Here is a 19,136-nt window from a genome sequence, read left to right as displayed (position 1 = left end):
AACACAAGTCATTTTCCCTGAATATTAGATGTAAACACATTTAAAATGTGGACGAGTGTCCCTTGATCACATAACGTGCATATGCCTGAAGCATGCACCACTGGGCACTCATTGTCCACAACATATGCGTTTACCAAAGGTTTGAAGCACTGGGCTAATATCAGCTGGCCATTTAATAATAATATGCCAGAGGCTTGCAGAAGTGGGTAAATATCAGCTAGTAAACCAACAGTTTAAAGAAGAGGGTCTCAGGGCATATTTAGAGACCACAGCATAGACATAACCCCCGATTGACCAAACATGTAACAACACACTGAATGTTTATGGGTCTGTGAGAACATTTTAAAGACCTGATAAAGGTGTGACCAGCTTGTAAAAAGAAGAAGAAATCATACCTGTGTATACTATAAGCACAACATGGTATCACCAGGGTGTAAAAAGTACCCATCAGTACCTATCCTGTACCGCCCTTTTCATCATTTGGGTTCTCCCTACACTAGGGAGAGTATGTTGGCAACCACTAGATGTTATCAGTGATTGCTGCCAATCAATTGATAATGGTACATATGGTCTGGGAGGTACAAGGAGACAAAGTTGTATTAGGGTAACTGGTATGCAGTGCGGAATTATGTGAAAGTGTGAGAAAAAGTGCATGTATAAAATTGGAGAGAAATATCAGCTACCCATATGATGTATATATGCAGATGCTTTCACAACTTGCTATATATAATAGGCCAACCAAACAGAAGCCTGCTCAGGTGGACATTTCTGACTTGGGTATGTGAGGTTTGCAGACCTCCATTATATGCACTGTAATGCTTAAGTTATCTGCATATCTGAAAAGTGTAATTTTCAGATACTATACTACAACATTACATACTGTGCATATCCAAAGGGTCTGAATTGCATACTACAGGCATACCTGTGACATTACATTTTACATGAGCCTATAATATACGCACATTTTGGATATATGCATATAATCAGAGGTTTTACATGTCCATATTGGGCATATTACAGCACTGAATTATGTGTATAAATCAGTTGCAGTCAATGCATATGCCAGAGAGGTGCATACTGTGCATATAGCGGAGTTCAATATGTTCTTCCTGTGATAGATGCCTTCATAGTGGGCTTGTTCCTCTCAGCTCTTTAATATCATATATTATTTGGTAACAAGATGTACATATATCAGTGGAATGCGAATTCCACAAATTCTCAGAGCAAAATCATTAGAAGTGTGTAAAGTGTGTATTATCTTCTACCAATAGCCTGGTTGGGGGCAGTTTAGGGTGTTATTAGAAAATCAAGCCTGGTGAGACACAAAAAAAACAGGGGTAGATAGTAATTCCAGCATTACTTTAGAGTCAGGCCTTTTATGGTCAGAAAAAAAGTTAATTATCTTTGGTTCCAAAAGTTATGACTTCCAGTCTCTTTTGTGGGTTTGCTTTGATTTTATTAACAACGTGGTTTGCTGAAATTCAGATTAAGTATTACATCTGGCTTTCAGTGCCAGTGCCAGTTGAGGATGTGGATGGAGCCAATAGAGTAAGGGGTGGAGCCAGTTGAGGAAGTGGGTGGAGCCGGTGGAAGTTGGCGTGGCCTCCTACAAAAATTTGAGCACCTGCACTTAATATTTTACAAATTAAGCACTGCTTATTCAGTCACTGTACAACTTGAAAGGGAAGACTCTGAACAAGTGTAAAATACATCTGTTATAGGAAACCATGAAATATATTTTGGAATCACTTCACTTCACATGGTTATAAAATGAAATGCGGCACATGCCAAGAATGCATTTTCCAATTTGGTAGGCTAGGATGGAAGAACTTATGAAAAAATAAAGGAGTGAAGTACTAAGAGTTTACTGAGTGGGCGAAGGGAAACAACACACCTTGTGTGTTTGGTTTGCAATGCATTCAAAGCATTGTACATGCCATATTAATTGAAGCAGACTCACATTGCACAGCCAACACTGCAGTCACGAATTGACCCATACTGCACTTTGGTCATAGGTGGCAAAAATGCCATGGGCAAGGAGGGGGGCGTCAAGGGAGCCAGTGAGTCAAGCAAGTAGAATAAAAAATAAAAAATAACCCCCACTTTGAACCATAGCTTTAACTCCTTGGACGCTCATGACGAGCTCAGCTCGTCATGATGTAAACCTCCATACACTCATGACGAGCTGAGCTCGTCATGAACAATGGGATTTCCAATTATTCAGCACCGCAGGAGAATACCATGAGCATCGATGGTGTTAATAACCCTGCATAAACCAAGTAAGGAAAGTAGGTGAGCAATATGCTCCTCATGAGAAGAGCTGTCTTGCTTATTCATCCAAACAATCTGAATGTTCATTCATCCTTTCATTCTAATTCATCCATAACCACCCTGATTAAGCTTCACTTTCTCTCATTCAGTCTTTCACCAAAATTTCCAATCCATTATCCTTCCTTTCAATATCCATCCTTTCTACAAACCATCCTTTTGCCCATCCATCCTTTTACCCACCCATGCACCCTTTCAAACAACACCCACGCTTTCACTCATATACCATTTTCTTTCTTTTAACCTTCCATTCTTTCATGTTTCCCTCAAGTCATCCACGCTTATAATGTGAGCTTTTGCTGAGTTGTAGATAGAAGAGACCATAATAACTCAACCACCGCTGTAAAGCTGGGGGGTGGGGGGGTCACTTCACAGTCATATGTTGAGGACCCCCTGGTACTAGCTGGTGAATATAGTAATCCCCCTCCAACTGACCTGTCCCTTCCTGCAGCTGCACTGGATCCAGCATGACTGGTTTTCTGTGTGGCTAGAATAAAACATTCTACATATTTTAGATGCCGGATACGCCACCCCAAATACAACTGCAATACAGCACCACAGTTCAGTTAGCACTGCAGTATCTTCTAACAACAATATCACTCTGGGCATTTGATGGGTTCACAAAGTAAGACAAGCTAGTGGTGGAATAATGGTCAATGAAAGATATGTGGTTTTGGTTGCCAAATGTGATTGGTTCACAAAGTTAGATGAGCCACGGGTGGAATACTGGGCAATGAAAGACATGTGATGTTGGTTAGCAAATGAAAAGGGAGTGGGACATCATACTTTTTTCCAGCCATGCTGCACTGTAATGGAAAACTGCTGGTATACTGCAACTATAAATGAACAAGACAGCAGCACACTGCATTGGGGGTGTTCATGACCATGGCCAGTCTTTCGTGGCCTCAACTGTGTTAGAGCATGAGCAGGAAAAAGAAAGCCTTCCCAACAAACATACATGGTGAATTTGATTTACAATACTAACTTACTTGAGCCTGCAATCTCCACTATAGACAGCACCAACATTCCAATACCCCAAAATCCTACCCTAAGAAGTCCACAACAATCAAAGAACCAACATTATATAAATAATAATAATAAATAATAGGACTTACTGGGGTCAGCAGAGGTCTAGGCAGTGGCACTGGGGGTCGGCGCCATCTTACCAGCTTCTCCTGGACCCTGAACAACATCCGTCTTCTTGCCCTTGGGTGCTGCTGTACAAAATGAAGAAGATAAAAAAAAAAAATTGTGATTGAGTTAATATTCTCCACAAATTTCTTTTATGACAAGCAAACTCAGTCACATTGTACCTCTCTAAAACAGATCGCCTATAGTACTACTAGTTTCAAATCGAGTCAATCGAATATCATTGAGTTGCCCATACTAATCGTGAAATCCCTATTCAAAATTTCCTTAACAAAAAATACATTTGGAACTAATATATTACAGTGAATGATCTTTGATTCTATTCCCATTGCTCAACTCCCTTGATGGACAAACTCAGTCTCACTTTTTTGCAATGTATAGATGCATACTACACATTGCTGTGAAATAAATAACTTGGAAATGTTCGAGTTACATAAACAAAGTCACAGAGAGAAGGCGTTACTCATTGTTTCATTATAGTGAAAGGAAAACAGTCTGCAATGGCTTCTTAAGTATTCAGCCAACGTGAGCAGCAATGATGAGTACGATTAGGTAGCCCTGAGCATCTGCGTAGCAGAAAATAGAAACTGGATCACACAATAATATACCAGCGTAAACTAAATGTAACATACCACTGAGTGTGAGCAGCATGCTAATCAGATTTCTTTTTTAGCATTATAGAACATAAAACAACAAATAATTAATACTCATTGAGCTTGGAATCTCAATGCCTAGCAGGTCGAGCAGGTCCTGTTCCCAGTCCAGGATGTCCACCCAGCGGTCCATCAGCTGCTGGACGGTGCGTCAAACCTCACTTATGCGCCGCACGTGACGACACACCCTCCCTCAGCGCAGCTGACGCCCCTGCAGGAGGTATCTCCTACCTGGCCTGCCAGCATAGAGGGGAGGTGGCGCTGCAAAAAAAAAAAACTGTGTTACCACCTCCTCCTCACCGAACATCACCAAGGGCTGCGCACTGGGGCAGCGGTGCCACCTGCAGCGTAGCCGTCTTGCCTCTGCCATTTCGCTGGGTGGGTTCAGAAAAAGCACAAAAAAAGAAAAGGATTGGAATGGAAAGAAGAAAGAAAACCAAAGTATGGGGAAATAACCCAAAAGTCACGAAAAACACAAAACATTTCCTAAAAACTTAAAATTCACAAACACCAAGACACATGCTAATATAAAAAATAAAACTGAGTGGTAGATTAGTTTTAAAGGGGGAGGATCACACAGATAAAAGAGAGATACATTTTAGGGCCAGAACCATACAGAGTGCCGAAAAACAAGATGGGAACGCCCATGTTGACCGTGTGGTGCCGTTCGTATGACATTTAGAATAGAAGAATGCACTTGAAAATCACGTGGTGCCGTTTGCATGCAATTTGGAATGCGAGGAAGCAGTCCGCTTTCCCATTGCAATGCGAACAGGTGCACCAACAAACTCCTCCCGCTAGCGGAACTCCACGTAGTGTGGCGGAGTATTTTCGCATCTTCACGGAGTTCCGCATAGCGCAGGTCCGCAAACTCTGCCCAGGCCTAATTTGGAGGTTACCAAATAGGTCAAAAGTTGATTCCGGGTAAACCCTTCTCAGAAATAATAGATATTTCAATACACTGATGAAGAATACATTATATTTTCTTTCCATCTAATAATAAGGCACATCCATGATGTCAATCGCCAAAATTTCAATATGACCTGTGGTTGTGACCACTGTTATAGCAAGAGTTTCCCTTGCCTCATCCCCAGATGTTAGTGAAGCGTGATCAACACTCTGAATAGCTTCAGCATGCACTTTTCTTCAGATAGGAATGGTATTCGATGTTTAGAAGGCTGGATCCAGAAAACATATTTAGGCGCCACTGTGGATCAGTGCAAATATATAATTTAAACCACTGCTCCAGCTGGGTTTGCTGTTCAGGGTAAATTGTTCCTATTTCCTGACAGTTTGGGGGGGTTGGCAAATAAAGTGGCTAGCCTTGCACAATACAAGCAAACTTCTAGGGAAGAGGTGAAAAAGACTGGTACCAATAATACATTGATAATTGATCCAGAGAATCTATTTCCTTGGGATACCGCATACTGTTCTGAAGTTACTTCAAAATACTGAAGTTGGATCTGAAAAAAGTACGCATTTGGGCAGAGTGAAGTTGTAGCACAATCGGTAAGTCGAGGCCCCCACCCTAATATTTTTCATAACCATCCCCTGTGAGTTTTGTTCAGTGATAGGTGAGCCTGCAAGTTCTGTTTTCTACTTGTCCTGAAGCACATATAATGTTTTTCAGCCCACAGACTCCTATTCGGGCATTCCATATCAGTGGGACCTGGACTAGATGGGTGTGCTGCTATGTTTCATGCATTTACAAACTCTTTAATTAATTTGGTGGGTCCTTGTTGAACATAGAGCTGTGAGGGAGCAATAGAGGGGTACAGAATTATGTAGGTACATGGGCCAATTACCCCAGTACTTTAGTGCACAGAGAAGAGAATCTAGAATTTGATTCTTGTTACTACCAAATGATAGTGGACTTTCATGGTAGGTATGATGTGGTCACTCCTGTTAAGGTTCAAGCATATCCAATTGCCCGGCATATGTAGTATTGCCATAATCTGTTTCATGGCAACACCAAAGCCCTCATCAGCATGGAGGGTGGTTTGCTGGAGTAAAGGAAATTTCTGATGAGTGAGAGCTGAGAATTGATTTTGATGTGCTTGGCCACAGAATTAACTTGGCGAGTGAAAGAGAGCTCCACGTTTATGAAAATTTCCAAATTGCTCACTTCCTAGTTGCGAAAAAGCGACGATACAATAAAGCAGAGGGGCCTTTTGAATGGTAAGTGGTCGAACGCTATTTCTTCTAATCATATAACCTCAATCTTTGCTTAGTTCATTAACAGAAATCAATTGTTCACCCATTACAAAACAGTTGATGCTATCCTGGCTCACTGGCTCATATCCCAGTTGAAAGTGGAAAAGGGTTCTCCATGCATACATTACCAGCATCACATTGTATTGTTCTAGAGGCTACACCAGAGGGTGCATGCTGAAAATAATTCAGGGTAGTTAAAGCTTTGAAGAACTCTGTTGTAGGCCATGCTTGAGACTGATTCAAACACTTCTAGTTTGATTTGTTGTGTGTGATTGGGTTAAAAGGATCTGACCCACTCTACTTCAATTCCAAACAATCCAGGCCATATTGTAGTCTGCTGAGGGAGTCAAACATAAAGTATTTCTTATTTTAATCAAGTAGACATACATGTTTTTTCCTAAAGTACACTGGGGGCTGATTCAGTCCACCTCAAACACTTCAAATCAGATTCATGGTCACCAAGGATGTAATTTAGTTCAACATATTCTTGGAGTTGTCTTGTTAGCTCTTTTTTTAAAGATCTGGCTGGAGAAGCTGTGGTTAGACTTGAGCCAATAGTTAGCATGATATCATGGGTCAGCTGTCTTGATTTTCAGGAGAGGCACAATCAGAGTAAACCCTATACCTGGCGCAATCAGATATTTTATATAGATAATCAAGTGGTGGAATGGACACTTGTAACTGCTAGACCTTTTGGTTAGCATGGAACACCCTCATAAACGCAATGTTGTTCGAATGCGGTATTTTACTGTACACCGCCCCACATTAGCGTTGTGGCATTTATCATTGGGTGTCCAATTACGTGCTGTATGCCAGCCTCACCCAGAGGCAACCTCAGATTCTGGCAGCAGTGTCCAGAGAAAAAAAGGTGATAAAATATGAGGGGAAATTGTTAAAAAACAAAACTTAACCTGAAAGGACTTTATTGAAAAAGGTTAGGAGTGTCCTTAAAAATGGTGGGTATAGGTGTAGGAAAAAGTTATTGGATCTCACTATACTACTTTGTAAATAACGTCGACATGTTTCAGCTCCCTAGCGCCCAGCCGGGTCTATGGAGCCTTCGTCAGGACAAACACACATAGATTACTTACACTACTTGTGTAGTAATTGGCAGTGTCATAATGCGAACACTGGGATAATTGCTCTCAAATCTGTAGGTAAAGAGAAAAAAAAAGAAAAGAAAAAAAAGGGGGGAGACAAGCAAGTATTTGCAGAAAAGCTTGTACACATGCATATCAGCACACATTTATGGGATACAGAAAAATTCTATTTGTGAACTTGCAGCTTATTTTACAGCTAGTAATTCAGAGAAATGGTTTTAACAGAGGACATCATGCGTGGCCTGTGCCTACTGAGAGGTCTTGATAGAATCTTAAACACAGTTGTCATATGGTAGAATGAGGTTGTTGTTATTTGTACACTCTTATTATAAAAATAGTAGCAATCCACTTGTCAAAAGGTCGACTATTTTATGGTTAGGAGTAGTACTGATATATTACCACAAGCCTAACTAGCGGAAAATAACATTGACCAATTATTGGGTTTTAAAAAAGGGGAGTTTGCTCTCATACCGTTGTTATTATAACTTGCCCACGTTTAGCACTATTCCTTATTGATGAAGATCTCATTGTAAAATAGCACCAAACTGATCAGGGGGGGGGTTGGAATAACTGTCTGAATGACTAGGGTGAAAAGCAATCTTACACGGATTACGTGCTTGGGCAGACCGTCGGGGAAAGAAAGCATATTTATTTTCTGCCGTTCTACATACCTTTATTGAGAGTACGTTATTCCTCAACGGGGGTAAATGCTACCGTTATGGATTAGAGCTGGAAAAAGGGGGGGCAACATAGAGAGTTTAGTTGCTATGTGCAAATCTTTATTCTAAAAGCGTGACCGGTCAGAAGAGAAAGAACGCCAAACTTACCCGCAGGTGTAAGTAAACCGCTGCTTGTGCTGACTCTGCCCCCGGATACCAAGACGGGTGTGTTCCTATTCGTTTTTATCCGTCACAAGAATGACGGTAGAAATAGGACTCCGAAGGGGTTTTATTTACTCTCACTGAACTTTATTAGTAGAGAGCGTGCACAGGAGACATGGACATTATGGATGTATTAATCAGCAACGCTAGGTACAGCGTGTTAGTGTATCATGGGACTTTTCTAATACTAGTTTACTTAAATGAAAAGCACGAGGTGATCGTGTGGAATCTGGGAGCTCGATATGTAGTATTAATGAGCACTATTAATAAGGCGTTGATCTGAGTCACTTGCAGGTCTTTGGCATAGGAGATGTTGCACTAATTTTTAAAAGACGTCCTATAGTAGGTTGTTGTGTATTGTTTGAGTACGGGGGAAGATCTATGATTCAGAGTCAAGAAATCATAGTAGTCATATATTTGGTTTCGAATTGGAATAACAGGCAACAATAAATGTTTGCTTGTATCTGCATACAGTTGTTTCTAGGATTGCTGATAATGTCTGCTAATACCCAGGGTGAACATTTTAAGGCCAGAAAGGTTTTTCTCAGGTGAATTGGTGCCAAGGTATGTTATCATTTAAACCCGTAAGGTGTGTATTAAGACGGTTCACCCATCTCTGTTCTTTTTCGAACAGTCTTTTTTCTGGATTGTTTGTTTTATCTGTCAACATTTCAAGGATTGTCCAGCGTAGTTCTTCACAGTCATGGTTCGCTTCAATGAAATGGGAACACAATTTCGTGGTGTTTTTAATCTGATGTTGCTTTTGTGTTCTCCAATTCGTGTTTTCACCTTGCGACATGTCATTCCTATATATCGCTTAGCACATGGGCACCAAACCATATATATTACATGAGTGGAGTTGCAATTTGTATGGTGTTTTTGGGTCCATGTAAGGGTGTCAGTGAGTTGTAAAGTCTTGGTGGTAGTGGTTAGTTTACACACTAGGCAGGTGCCGCAGGGGTAATGGCCAGTTACTGGCATCAGGTTTGTGTCTCTCACTAGTGTAGATTGTTTGCCTATGCGTGGACGTGTGTGGATTAAGACGTCTTTCAGATTTTTAGTTCGCCTATTGGCGAACCTAGGTTTAGGCCAGTTGTACTTCCCTGTGGTGATTATCTGCCAGTTCTTTCTTATCAGCTTTTGAACTTCATAAGTTATAGGGCAGTAGGTTGTTACACAGGTAACCAGGTCAGGAATAGGTTCTTTTGGGTATTGTTGTAGGAGACATTCCCTTGGTTGGTGTTTTGCACGTTTTCTACATTTCGCAATAGTGGATTGTGTGTAGTCTCTTGCTTCTAGGTTTTTACTGAGTATTTGAGCTTGATGGTTGTAATAGCTCTTTTTGCTGCAGTTTCTTTTCAGCCTTAAGAACTGGCTGTAAGGGAGATTATCTCTTAGAGGCTTCGGGTGGTAGCTTTTGTATGAGAGTAAACTGTTCTTTGCAGTGGGTTTTGTATAGGTTTTTGTTTCAATTTTCTCATTTTCGATGAAGATCGTCAGATCCAAAAAGTCTAGTTGTTTCTTATCTGAAGTGAAAGTGAACTTCAGCCACTTGTCACGGCCATTAAGCCATTCCATGAACAGTTGTAGATCTTTCTCTGTATACCAGATTATTATAATTTCATCAATGTATCGTTTCCAGTATAAAATACTGGAAACGAAAGGGTTGTTCTCATTGAATACAAAGAGATTCTCAAAACTGCTGACATACAATCTCTCTACTGAGGGGGCAAAAGCACTGCCCATGGAAGTACCATGGCATTGTAGATACAGTTCTCCATTGTACTAAAAAAAGTTCTCTTGTAAGGCCAGGCGGCAGCACTCTAGTACAAAGTGTCTGGGCGTATTATGTTTCCATTCCTCCATGTATAGTAGGTCTTCTAACATCTGGAGTGTGTCCTCCTGCGGTAAACTTGTATATAATGATTCAACATCCAGCCCTACAAGTAACATAGTGTTGGAATCAAATGGTCTGTCTGCAATTTGGACAAGTAAATCTCGAGTATCTTTTAGATATGTCGGTGTCTTTTGTACTAGAGGCTTTAAATATTCGTCCGCAAACTTGGATAATGGCTACAAAATCGAGCCTATTCCCGATCCTGATCAGTTTGGTGCTATTTTCCAATGAGATCTTCATCAATAAGGAATAGTGCTAAACGTGGGCAAGTTATAATAACAACGGTATGAGAGCAAACTCCCCTTTTTTAAAACCCAATAATTGGTCAATGTTATTTTCCGCTAGTTAGGCTTGTGGTAATATATGAGTACTACTCCTAACCATAAAATAGTCAACCTTTTGACAAATGGATTGCTACTATTTTTATAATATGAGTGTACAAATAACAACAACCTCATTCCACCATATGACAACTGTGTTTAAGATTCTGTCAAGACCTCTCACTAGGCACAGGCCACGCATGATGTCCTCTGTTAAAACCATTTCTCTGAATTACTAGCTGTAAAATAAGCTGCAAGTTCACAAAAATAATTTTTTTGTATCCCATAAATGTGTGCTGATATGCATGTGTACAAGCTTTTCTGCAAATACTTGCTTGTCTCCTCCTCTTTTTTTTTTTTTTTTTTTCTCTTTACCTACCGTACAAGTAGTGTAAGTAATCTATGTGTGTTTGTCCTGACGAAGGCTCCATAGACCCGGCTGGGCGCTAGGGAGCTGAAACATGTCGACGTTATTTACAAAGTAGTATAGTGAGATCCAATAAATTGTTCTTACACCTATACCCACCATTTTTAAGGACACTCCTAACCTTTTTCAATAGAGTCCTTTCAGGTTAAGTTTTGTTTTTTAACAATTTCCCCTCATATTTTATCATCTTTTTTTCTCTGGACACTGCTGCCAGAATCTGAGGTTGCCTCTGGGTGAGGCTGGCATACAGCACGTAATTGGACACCCAATGATAAATGCCACAACGCTAATGTGGGGCGAAGTACAGTAATATACCGCATTCGAACAACATTGCGTTTATGAGGGTGTTCCATGCTAACCAAAAGGTCTAGCAGTTACAAGTGTCCATTCCATCACTTGATTATCTATATGTTATAAATGGGGAAATGAATGGACAACAATCAATTCCTCCTCCCCCCCAGTTGATTACTTAGTTTTAAGCAGCGTGCAGCTGCGGGAGAACTTTGTACCTCGGTTGTTTACACTTGAGCAACACGGGGACATAATAATTTTTTCAGAAAAAGTGGAACTATGGAGGACAATTGTGGCCTTAGTTATACTGAGAACGACATAGATGAGATCCTCGCAGCACAACCCTTACTAAAGAATGCGGATCTGACCCAAGCTCTAGCCCAAACAGATGATTGGGACAATTTATCTGAAAAGAAAAGGGAACAAATACGTACAGCAATACATGGAATTATCATGACTGAATATTTAAGATAAAAATCGGCGCCAAGAGGCCTGTGGGTCAACAACGCACCCAGAATTTTCCTACATGATTTGGCTTTTCGCCGTCACTGGTCTTCCATCTCATGGAAGTGTACTTTGGACTACCTAGTACTCATTGTCAAAACAGCGAAAAGACTATCAGAAGCCTTACTGGCACAGATTCAGGTGTGTGAAAACGAACTTAAAAAAGGTGTTAATCCGACGATCTATAAAAAGAGGCTGGAAGAAATTAATAAAGAGATGGATGATACAATAGAATTCATCATGCAAAGCAAATTAAAAAAATTGAGCAAAGACTTAAAGAAATTTAGCCAGGAACGCATGCACCCATATTCCAAGGAAGAATACACAGTGCCAGACCCAGGATCGGATAATGACTCCACTGGTTGGAATTCCTCTGAGGTCTCTGATGGAAGCTCCGATGATCAAACACCCAGAAGGGGACGCAATAATTTTCGCCATTGGGGGCCGGCGGAGAGGCAACAGATGGCAAATACCATACTATCCAGGTAACAACATGCCCTTCTTCCAACCGTTCATTCCACAGTATGGAGGGTGGATGAATCCATATACTCAAGACATACAACAAATGCCCCAGATGAGTAACCATTTAATGTCGGTTCCCACCAACATGCACCAACAACAGCAGCCTTTTTTATCGAGGGGCCAAAACCAACCGCGCGGAAGACGGAAAACTCTAAGTTGGCAAGACCAGCAGAGAAATGTACAAACAAGGAGCATGACATCTGTCCAGCCCAGCACGAGCAAAGCGGGTCACTAATAGTGAATCTATCAGATAATACTCTAACAGAGGAACAGGTGAAAATTCTAAATAAAGGTCTGGGATTTGTTCCGACACCATCGCTTGATACCTTTAAATTGAAATGCGAGATCTCAGAATTTTGCAGAACTTTGAAATTAAAAGCCTTTTTTACTGGAAAAGAAATACAACAGAACGAAGGAGACACTTCTCTGAGAAGGAAGTCAACATTCAACCCTCCACCTAATGCTGTTCCAATAGAAATACAGACCTTTGAACAGGCTATTTTTAAAGGTATTGACAATTTGGACACAAAGAAACATACTTTTCAAAATTTGTCAAAAAAAGAACGTCTAGCTTTGGAAGAATTACAGCATATGGATGACATAATAATTAAACCCGCGGATAAGGGTGGAGGAGTGGTGATACTGAGCAAAGAGTGCTATAACCAGCAATGCCTACCCCTTTTGTCGGACCAGAAATTCTACAAGAAAATAGAGACTGATCCAACAGAAAGACTTCAGAATACCATTGCAATGATGATCCAGGAACCTGAGACACTTATGTGGATCTCCAAGAAAGAAGCAGATTTCTTGACCACGAGAGAACCAAGAACTCCATATTTTTATTCGCTCCCAAAAACTCATAAAAATAAATCCCCACCACCAGGACACCCGATTGTTTCGGGAATAGGCTCGATTTTGGAGCCATTATCCAAGTTTGCGGACGAATATTTAAAGCCTCTAGTACAAAAGACACCGACATATCTAAAAGATACTCGAGATTTACTTGTCCAAATTGCAGACAGACCATTTGATTCCAACACTATGTTACTTGTAGGGCTGGATGTTGAATCATTATATACAAGTTTACCGCAGGAGGACACACTCCAGATGTTAGAAGACCTACTATACATGGAGGAATGGAAACATAATACGCCCAGACACCTTGTACTAGAGTGCTGCCGCCTGGCCTTACAAGAGAACTTTTTTGAGTACAATGGAGAACTGTATCTACAATGCCATGGTACTTCCATGGGCAGTGCTTTTGCCCCCTCAGTAGCGGGATTGTATGTCAGCAATTTTGAGAATCTCTTTGTATTCAATGAGAACAACCCTTTCGTTTCCAGTATTTTATACTGGAAACGATACATTGATGACATTATATTAATCTGGAATACAGAGAAAGATCTACAACTGTTCATGGAATGGCTTAATGGCCGTGACAAGTGGCTGAAGTTCACTTTCACTTCAGATAAGAAACAACTAGACTTTTTGGATCTGACGATCTTCATCGAAAATGAGAAAATTGAAACAAAAACCTATACAAAACCCACTGCAAAGAACAGTTTACTCTCATACAAAAGCTACCACTCGAAGCCTCTAAGAGATAATCTCCCTTACAGCCAGTTCTTAAGGCTGAAAAGAAACTGCAGCAAAAAGAGCGATTACAACCATCAAGCTCAAATACTCAGCAAAAAACTAGGAGCAAGAGACTACACACAATCCACTATTGCGAAATGTAGAAAACGTGCAAAACACCAACCAAGGGAATGTCTCCTACAACAATACCCAAAAGAACCTATTCCTGATCTGGTTACCTGTGTAACAACCTACTGCCCTGCAACTTATGAAGTTCAAAAGCTGATAAGAAAGAACTGGCAGATAATCACCACAGGGAAGTACAACTGGCCTAAACCTAGGTTCGCCAATAGGCGAACTAAAAATCTGAAAGACGTCTTAATCCACACACGTCCACGCATAGGCAAACAATCTACACTAGTGAGAGACACAAACCTGATGCCAGTAACTGGCCATTACCCCTGCGGCACCTGCCTAGTGTGTAAACTAACCACTACCACCAAGACTTTACAACTCACTGACACCCTTACATGGACCCAAAAACACCATACAAATTGCAAATCCACTCATGTAAGATATATGGTTTGGTGCCCATGTGCTAAGCGATATATAGGAATGACATGTCGCAAGGTCAAAACACGAATTGGAGAACACAAAAGCAACATCAGATTAAAAAAGAACACCACGAAATTGTGTTCCCATTTCATTGAAGCGAACCATGACTGTGAAGAACTACGCTGGACAATCCTTGAAATGTTGACAGATAAAACAAACAATCCGGAAAAAAGACTGTTCGAAAAAGACCAGAGATGGGTGAACCGTCTTAATACACACCTTACGGGTTTAAATGATAACATACCTTGGCACCAATTCACCTGAGAAAAACCTTTCTGGCCTTAAAAGGTTCACCCTGGGTATTAGCAGACATTATCAGCAATCCTAGAAACAACTGTATGCAGATACAAGCAAACATTTATTGTTGCCTGTTATTCCAATTCGAAACCAAATATATGACTACTATGATTTCTTGACTCTGAATCATAGCTCTTCCCCCGTACTCAAACAATACACAACAACCTACTATAGGACGTCTTTTAAAAATCAGTGCAACATCTCCTATGCCAAAGACCTGCAAGTGACTCAGATCAACGCCTTATTAATAGTGCTCATTAATACTACATATCGAGCTCCCAGATTCCACACGATCACCTCGTGCTTTTCATTTAAGTAAACTAGTATTAGAAAAGTCCCATGATACACTAACACGCTGTACCTAGCGTTGCTGATTAATACATCCATAATGTCCATGTCTCCTGTGCACGCTCTCTACTAATAAAGTTCAGTGAGAGTAAATAAAACCCCTTCAGAGTCCTATTTTTACAGTCATTCCTGTGACGGATAAAAACGAATAGGAACACACCCGTCTTGGTATCCGGGGGCAGAGTCAGCACAAGCAGCGGTTTACTTACACGTGCGGGTAAGTTTGGCGTTCTCTCTCTTCTGACCGGTCACGCTTTTAGAATAAAGATTTGCACATAGCAACTAAACTCTCTATGTTGCCCCCCCTTTTTCCAGCTCTAATCCATAACGGTAGCATTTACCCCTGTTGAGGAATAACGTACTCTCAATAAAGGTATGTAGAACGGCAGAAAATAAATATGCTTTCTTTCCCCGACGGTCTGCCCAAGCACGTAATCCGTGTAAGATTGCTTTTCACCCTAGTCATTCAGACAGTTATTCCAACCCCCCCCTGATCAGTTTGGTGCTATTTTCCAATGAGATCTTCATCAATAAGGAATAGTGCTAAACGTGGGCAAGTTATAATAACAACGGTATGAGAGCAAACTCCCCTTTTTTAAAACCCAATAATTGGTCAATGTTATTTTCCGCTAGTTAGGCTTGTGGTAATATATGAGTACTACTCCTAACCATAAAATAGTCAACCTTTTGACAAGTGGATTGCTACTATTTTTATAATATGAGTGTACAAATAACAACAACCTCATTCCACCATATGACAACTGTGTTTAAGATTCTGTCAAGACCTCTCACTAGGCACAGGCCACGCATGATGTCCTCTGTTAAAACCATTTCTCTGAATTACTAGCTGTAAAATAAGCTGCAAGTTCACAAAAAGAATTTTTTTGTATCCCATAAATGTGTGCTGATATGCATGTGTACAAGCTTTTCTGCAAATACTTGCTTGTCTCCTCCTCTTTTTTTTTTTTTTTTTCTCTTTACCTACCGATTTGAGAGCAATTATCCCAGTGTTCGCATTATGACACTGCCAATTACTACACAAGTAGTGTAAGTAATCTATGTGTGTTTGTCCTGACGAAGGCTCCATAGACCCGGCTGGGCGCTAGGGAGCTGAAACATGTCGACGTTATTTACAAAGTAGTATAGTGAGATCCAATAAATTGTTCTTACACCTATACCCACCATTTTTAAGGACACTCCTAACCTTTTTCAATAAAGTCCTTCCAGGTTAAGTTTTGTTTTTTAACAATTTCCCCTCATATTTTATCATCTTTTTTTCTCTGGACACTGCTGCCAGAATCTGAGGTTGCCTCTGGGTGAGGCTGGCATACAGCACGTAATTGGACACCCAATGATAAATGCCACAACGCTAATGTGGGGCGGAGTACAGTAATATACCGCATTCGAACAACATTGCGTTTATGAGGGTGTTCCATGCTAACCAAAAGGTCTAGCAGTTACAAGTGTCCATTCCACCACTTGATTATCTATATGTTATAAATGGGGAAATGAATGGACAACAATCAATTCCTCCTCCCCCCCAGTTGATTACTTAGTTTTAAGCAGCGTGCAGCTGCGGGAGAACTTTGTACCTCGGTTGTTTACACTTGAGTAACACGGGGACATAATAATTTTTTCAGAGAAAGTGGAACTATGGAGGACAATTGTGGCCTTAGTTATACTGAGAACGACATAGATGAGATCCTCGCAGCACAACCCTTACTAAAGAATGCGGATCTGACCCAAGCTCTAGCCCAAACAGATGATTGGGACAATTTATCTGAAAAGAAAAGGGAACAAATACGTACAGCAATACATGGAATTATCATGACTGAATATTTAAGATCAAAATCGGCGCCAAGAGGCCTGTGGGTCAACAACGCACCCAGAATTTTCCTACATGATTTGGCTTTTCGCCGTCACTGGTCTTCCATCTCATGGAAGTGTACTTTGGACTACCTAGTACTCATTGTCAAAACAGCGAAAAGACTATCAGAAGCCTTCCTGGCACAGATTCAGGTGTGTGAAAACGAACTTAAAAAAGGTGTTAATCCGACGATCTATAAAAAGAGGCTGTAAGAAATTAATAAAGAGATGGATGATACAATAGAATTCATCATGCAAAGCAAATTACAAAAATTGAGCAAAGACTTAAAGAAATTTAGCCAGGAACGCATGCACCCATATTCCAAGGAAGAATACACAGTGCCAGACCCAGGATCGGATAATGACTCCACTGGTTGGAATTCCTCTGAGGCCTCTGATGGAAGCTCCGATGATCAAACACCCAGAAGGGGACGCAATAATTTTCGCCATTGGGGGCCGGCGGAGAGGCAACAGATGGCAAATACCATACTATCCAGGTAACAACATGCCCTTCTTCCAACCGTTCATTCCACAGTATGGAGGGTGGATGAATCCATATACTCAAGACATACAACAAATGCCCCAGATGAGTAACCATTTAATGTTGGTTCCCACCAACATGCACCAACAACAGCAGCCTTTTTTATCAAGGGGCCAAAACCAACCGCGCGGAAGACGGAAAACTCTAAGTTGGCAAGACCAGCAGAGAAATGTACAAACAAGGAGCATGACATCTGTCCAGCCCAGCACGAGCAAAGCGGGTCACTAATAGTGAATCTATCAGATAATACTCTAACAGAGGAACAGGTGAAAATTCTAAATAAAGGTCTGGGATTTGTTCCGACACCATCGCTTGATACCTTTAAATTGAAATGCGAGATCTCAGAATTTTGCAGAACTTTGAAATTAAAAGCCTTTTTTACTGGAAAAGAAATACAACAGAACGAAGGAGACACTTCTCTGAGAAGGAAGTCAACATTCAACCCTCCACCTAATGCTGTTCCAATAGAAATACAGACCTTTGAACAGGCTATTTTTAAAGGTATTGACAATTTGGACACAAAGAAACATACTTTTCAAAATTTATCAAAAAAAGAACGTCTAGCTTTGGAAGAATTACAGCATATGGATGACATAATAATTAAACCCGCGGATAAGGGTGGAGGAGTGGTGATACTGAGCAAAGAGTGCTATAACCAGCAATGCCTACCCCTTTTGTCGGACCAGAAATTCTACAAGAAAATAGAGACTGATCCAACAGAAAGACTTCAGAATACCATTGCAATGATGATCCAGGAACCTGAGACACTTATGTGGATCTCCAAGAAAGAAGCAGATTTCTTGACCACGAGAAAACCAAGAACTCCATATTTTTATTCGCTCCCAAAAACTCATAAAAATAAATCCCCACCACCAGGACGCCCGATTGTTTCGGGAATAGGCTCGATTTTGGAGCCATTATCCAAGTTTGCGGACGAATATTTAAAGCCTCTAGTACAAAAGACACCGACATATCTAAAAGATACTCGAGATTTACTTGTCCAAATTGCAGACAGACCATTTGATTCCAACACTATGTTACTTGTAGGGCTGGATGTTGAATCATTATATACAAGTTTACCGCAGGAGGACACACTCCAGATGTTAGAAGACCTACTATACATGGAGGAATGGAAACATAATACGCCCAGACACTTTGTACTAGAGTGCTGCCACCTGGCCTTACAAGAGAACTTTTTTGAGTACAATGGAGAACTGTATCTACAATGCCATGGTACTTCCATGGGCAGTGCTTTTGCCCCCTCAGTAGCGGGATTGTATGTCAGCAATTTTGAGAATCTCTTTGTATTCAGTGAGAACAACCCTTTCGTTTCCAGTATTTTATACTGGAATCGATACATTGATGACATTATATTAATCTGGAATACAGAGAAAGATCTACAACTGTTCATGGAATGGCTTAATGGCCGTGACAAGTGGCTGAAGTTCACTTTCACTTCAGATAAGAAACAACTAGACTTTTTGGATCTGACGATCTTCATCGAAAATGAGAAAATTGAAACAAAAACCTATACAAAACCCACTGCAAAGAACAGTTTACTCTCATACAAAAGCTACCACTCGAAGCCTCTAAGAGATAATCTCCCTT

The sequence above is a fragment of the Lissotriton vulgaris genome, chromosome 8 (assembly GCF_964263255.1).
Source record: "Lissotriton vulgaris chromosome 8, aLisVul1.2, whole genome shotgun sequence".
Lineage (NCBI taxonomy): Eukaryota > Metazoa > Chordata > Amphibia > Caudata > Salamandridae > Lissotriton > Lissotriton vulgaris.
Note: the sequence above shows the minus strand (reverse complement) of the source record.